The sequence below is a fragment of the Bemisia tabaci genome, chromosome 9, assembly GCF_918797505.1.
Source record: "Bemisia tabaci chromosome 9, PGI_BMITA_v3".
Lineage (NCBI taxonomy): Eukaryota > Metazoa > Arthropoda > Insecta > Hemiptera > Aleyrodidae > Bemisia > Bemisia tabaci.
The window spans coordinates 14,729,446-14,735,445 of NC_092801.1; positions in this window are offsets into that span (position 1 = coordinate 14,729,446).

Sequence of the window (6,000 nt, forward strand, 5' to 3'; positions counted from 1 at the left end):
ACGGCTCATTGCCATATCGCGCGAAACCCCTTCATCGGCCCGGGCCGGCCCCGATAGATCGTTTTCGATAGTGGTTCGATGTATCGTTTGGTTCAAAACAATAGAACATAACCTCAAACAAAACTCTCAGGATTTCAGTCGGAAAAGCTGAAAATGAGAAAATTCCTAACTACTTCACCTTGCGATGCCATATAGTACTCATAAGAATCAAAAATCTATCAGAAAAACCCCGTTTCCTCAGATTACTCGATTGACTTTTGAAGCTATGTTTACATGTTGAACCAATCGATATCGATACAATCTCACCTATTTGATGTATCGAAAACGATCTATTACGGATGGGCGGCTCCCGTTTTTCCGCGGTATTTTTCGCCGCGATCGGGTTAAAGACTTGTTGAATAATGAATAGCGGAGTCTAAAAGCGGAGTAATGGGGCCGACACGCGGCCAGAAGCATCTGTCGAACCCGCTTTCTTCGGGGATCGATCACTTCCCGCCGCACGCGCGCGTCCTGCGCCGTGTCGAGCGCGCACCGGCAAAGACGCTCAGATGGCTGATTATTGAAATTTATAGACAAAGCGATAGACAAAGAAGACATAGGGAACGTGGAACAGTCTATTTGGTTGGAACGGATTGTTGTCATACTCTGGGGAAACAAAAAAAAAAAAAAAAAAAAAAAAAAAAAAAAAAAACCACTTTGGATCTAGAGTCCAGACTCTTCAAAACATTCACAAAAAAAGGACTCTTGATTCAATCAGATTTAAGCTTGGATCAAAAGGAAATCCGCTCAAATTAAGAGGCTTGGTTCTTGACTTAAGCTTAAATCTGATTGAATCAAGAGTATTTCTTCTTATCGATGTTGTTAAGAGTCTGGACTCTAGATCCAATGTGTTCCTTTTTTCCAGTGTAGAGCCAAGGTGTCTAGAATCAGGATTTTCCCGATTCTATCAGAATTTGAGGCCAATCAGGATTTAATCCCGATTACATCAGGATCTGAGGAAAAATCGGTCGTAAAATCAGGATTTGAGGAAAGTCGGCCGTTCGATCGGATTTTTTAACCGAGCTATTTTTGTGAAGTTTAATTCGCCTTGCGTGAAGACAGGATTTGATCAGGATTTGGTTAAAGTATGAAATCAGGATTTGGCAGTCAAAAATCAGGAAAAATCAGGATTTCATCAAGATTTCCCACAGTGAAAAAAAAAAACTAGACACCCTGTAGACTAAGGGGAAAAATAATGAACTAACAATAGGATTTTTCGCGGGTTGTCGCGAATATTACTGAAATTAACAGACAAAGCTCGTTTGGTTTAGAATGATTCTTTCGCGTTTTCAATGGACGCGCGCATCGTGTTTGACGTATCATTTACCTTTGGAGAAATGTATTCGCCAATCAATATATGTTCATGGTTTAGTGACTCGTGTTCGATGCGCTCATGCATGTTCTACGCTAATTATTAATTAAGAAACACGTATCAATATGCTTCAATATACGTACCTTGTCCATTGCTCCATTAGAATGTCGTGTTAACTAAATGCAGGTCATTTCATCAGTTTTGTATTACCGCGCTAATATGGGACTGTGTTTGCATAAGTAGCCAATACCAAACGGACGTAGAGGGAATTGGACGTATCTCTGTCAAACGGAACTAAGTGCATTAAGACATGAGCATTGAGACCCATTAGAATGTATGCATAGCAGGGCTCACTTCCTAATAGACATAGTTCCGTTTGGCAGAAATGCGTCCAATTAATAGTTTAATATCAAAGCCGGTGGATGACAAACGCATGAGGTAAATTGATCTGCAGCAGTTGAATGAGTGCAGATGAAACACGGGGCTATTGAGTATTGCATCCGTTCATTCGAGAAAGCTTGTTTGTGCGTTTGTCAAGCGAATACTTTGCAGCGCTTCAAGGATTCGCGACAATTCGCACGCAGAAATAGCCTATTTTGAAAGGGGTTTCAGTAGAAAATGTCGAGTTGTGGCAACGTTGCTTGTGTCATATCATCAAACGGTACTGGACCGATGTCTGCAATTGATAACATGCATGCATAGAGGATTAATCAGGTGGATTCGCAGTCCTGATAAGACCAACTTTATGCTCAATGCAATGGCCTCATTTCTGATTTCTAAATTAGAAATGTGCGGCTTTCCAGAAGAAAAGAGCTCTTTAGTTCCGAAGAGTTCTAATGGACGTTTTCAAATCAAAAGTAACTGCACACGCACAGTTAAAAACTGTACTTATATTTAGTGTCAACATGGTAAGTAGAAGACGAAGTAACCTCTAAGTGGGGTTAATATTTTTTGGTTGGATTTTTTTAAGGGACAATTGAGAAGCTTGGAGGACAAGGCGCATAAGTGGAGTTTTTAATAGACTAATAATTGGATCGCATGTAGCAAAAACGAACCAGCGTGATTATAGTGTTGTAAAAATGTGGTTTCCTCTTAATTATCTAAAACATCTCCCAGAATAGCAAAAAGTTTTTTCTTCCCGCCGAATGATTGTTAATTTTAAAAAAATAATGGACCACTAGACAAGATACGAATTTCAGCATTCTGATACATGTTTCTTAACCAAACTTTCACGTAGAACACGATACGCACAACACAAATTACCGAAATCAACTCCTTACGAAGATATTTGATGATTCCTGAAGCGTGAATTCAAACTACCCGCTCATTAAAACTCAATGCTCTACGTAATTCACATCGCGCGCTAAACATTATCATGACAGTCTCTGCGATATGAAAATCTGGCAACCTCAATCTTGACGCTTTGGCTCAGCCATAGCAAATTGCTTATAGTTTGAACAACACATGGTGGAAAATGAACATTGCTCGATTGAAAAGCTTGCTGAAACCGTTGTAGTGCGCGATTTGACTCACGTAGAGCTTTGAGTTTCTTGTGAGCAGGCAGTTCAAATTCCTCGTAACCAATGTGAAATAAAAACGTTAATATCTTCGTTAGGAGTTAGTATCGGTAATTTTCGTTGTGCAAATCGTGTTTTACGTAAAATTTTGGTTAAGTAACATGTATCAGATTGCTTAAATTCGTATCCTGTCTAGTGGTCCATTGTGTAAGTTTAAATACTGCGCATCATAAGTATGTTAGAAAGAAGAAAAGAAGATGCGCACTTTTAAAAACACTGCTATCGCGCTGGTTCTTTTTTGCTTAATGCGATCCAATTAATAAAAAACTAATCTTAAAAAACGAAAAATCGGTCGATCAACCAAGTCCGTCTGGATAATCTGACCGGAAAAAAATAACTTAGACTAACCGTAAAGACGGAGACTTTTCACTGTGTAAGAATCACCTCTGCCAACTTACCAACATCGGTTATTATCCGCACTCATTTGCATTTCGCGATATTCCTCCCGCCTCCTCGTCGCCTCTATTCGTCGCCTTGCTGGCATAAGCGCGTAACTACACATCTGAGATGAGCCCCGATAAAGCATTGAGTTGTATGGACGATAGGCTCATTGAAGAGTGTAGCTACGCCCTTATGTTAGCGCGGCGCGACGTATTATTCACATCCTCTCTCATTACAACTCTAACGAACCTCAAGCCGGCTACGGAATAATGCATGCTGCCTCTCTTTTAATCGACTTGAATGACGTCATTCATTCGCGAACTTGGAGCGGTTCTTACCTCATGAAAAAATCATCCGCGGCGGATACAATCGATCGGGGTTGATTAGGGGGTTGAACTTCGGCTCAAGTGCACGACCCGAATCGCGAAGAAGACTGCCGCTATTCGTGTCGATGTGTCGCAGGCAAATAGTGAAATCAGGCATTTTGTCAAATGCCTAGGCAGATAGCCAAATTTTGATTGTCTACAAAATTTTGTGAATTTATGGCGAAGAGCTCATGAGTTTTCAATATTTGTGGAAAAATATCTCATCAAACCTACAAACTCTTTGTGTCTCTTCCTCTTAAATTGCTTCTCATATTTTTATATGTTGAAATTCTAAAAATGCTGTATTCTCTGACATGCTGAAAATATCAGGATAAGTATCTACTCGGGAGCTAAAAATCGTTTAAAATACAATGTCGTGGTGTAAATTTTTACCGAGAATTGTTTCTTACGGGCTCGATTAATTATTTTGTCTAAAATTGGGAAAAGAATCAGAATTTCAATCTTAGCTAGAATATTTGACTATTTGCCTAGGCATTTGACAAAATGCCTTATTTTATTTTACTATTTGCCTGCGACAGATGTACATCAGGCAGTGGAATCCGGTTGATGACATGTAGCAAGAACCGCATTTTTGAAAGAAGCACTGGAAAAAAAAACGCATTGGATCTAGAGTCCAGACTCTTAAAAACATCGACAAGAAAAATGCTCTTGATTCAATCAGATTTAAGCTTAAATCAAGAACCAAGCCTCTTAATTTGAGCGGATTTCCTTTTGTTTTAAGCTTAAATCTGATTGAATCAAGAGTCCTTTTTCTTGTCAATGTTTTCAAGAGTTTGGACCCTAGATCGAATGTGTCTTTTTTTCCATTGATGTACATCAGGCCGTGGAATCCGGTTGATGACATTTAGCGAAAATCGCATTTTTGAAAGAAGAGGTAAGAAAAGGAGGATGCCATGAAATCTGCCGGAAATCGGTGCCCAGTGGATCGAGTCGATCAAGTCATAAAAAATTTAAACTTAATAGGTAAGATAATGTTTATAAGCCAAAAGATCACCATGATAAAAACAACAGAAAAGGGAAGAGCATTCAAACAAACAAAAATAATAATCAACATTTATATAAGAACAGAACCGTTATTTAAAGTAAGTCAGCTCAATCTAAAGACCGTCGAGGTGTAGCATGAATTTTTCAACTAAAACTGGAAATTTTGATGTTTAATTTGCCAAATTTGAAGTTTCATGGGTGCTCGGACGGGAAAATTTCACGAGGAAACCAATGGAGCCATTTTTAAAACTTCAAAGTTTTGTACGAACAGAATCATGAGCTTTTAAAGTTTCCAAAGTCTGTCTGACTTCCCCCATTGACTCGGTGCACTATCTATGCGGCGTACTCGAATAAGAATTATCGCGGGCAATGAAAGGCTCGCCTGCGTGCACCATATATAGCGCCTTCGACATCGTGGAGATACTTCAAACGCTACACCGTTACACACAAACTCCGCTGTGCAAATTGCCTACACTGCGCCTGCTGGAGTTTACACCTTGTTTTGAGGTGTATGTGTACCCCATCCACACGCGATCCACGGCGCGATTTGCTGGTAGTGGAATATTCTGTCGTTTCAGCGAAGAGAGCGGCAAGTGCAAAAGTTAAGTTTTGAGAGAATTGGCTCACTAGCGTCTGCAAAGGGAAAATTTTATTTAAAGAAGGTTCCGTTTTTCGTCTAATTTCCACCAATCATCCGAGAAGTTCTTGTAGATCGTTTAGATGATTAAAAATCAACCGATTTCATTTGAGTAATATATGAAAAGGGTGTTATTTATTTTCATGTAAGGCTAGTCTAAGATAAGACAACCATAAAAGCTATTCTCTGCGTGCTATCATGGTTGCGTTTTGGACACACAAAGAACTCATTTTCAGGTTAAAAATAGGAAGAAAATGGAGGCATTTTACTCAAAAGCGCAGGCTTTATTTGCTCTCTGGAGTAATAATAGTCCTTTCCGTTTTGTCTGATACGTCAATGTTTGCGCACCAATGGCTTTCTCATACGTCTCGTTTTTATAAGGCAAATGTTACCTTCTTAGCTATTTTGGTGATTTCATCTAAAGGAGATTAGACAAATTTAAAAGAAACGCGATTTCAATAATTTGAGAGTTACGGCTCTCTCTCTGTTATCGCAGCAGATATAGCAAATTATTGCAGTAAAAAGAGGATGTCATCAAATGTTCTCAGTATAGTTTTCTAACTCTGAGAGCGCTGGCGGAAATGAATAGAACGGAATTATTGAGCGACAACGGAAAAGCGAGTTCCCCAGTGTGTAAATGAAACGGCACAATGATAATAACATAATGAACGAATTTTCTCTGGG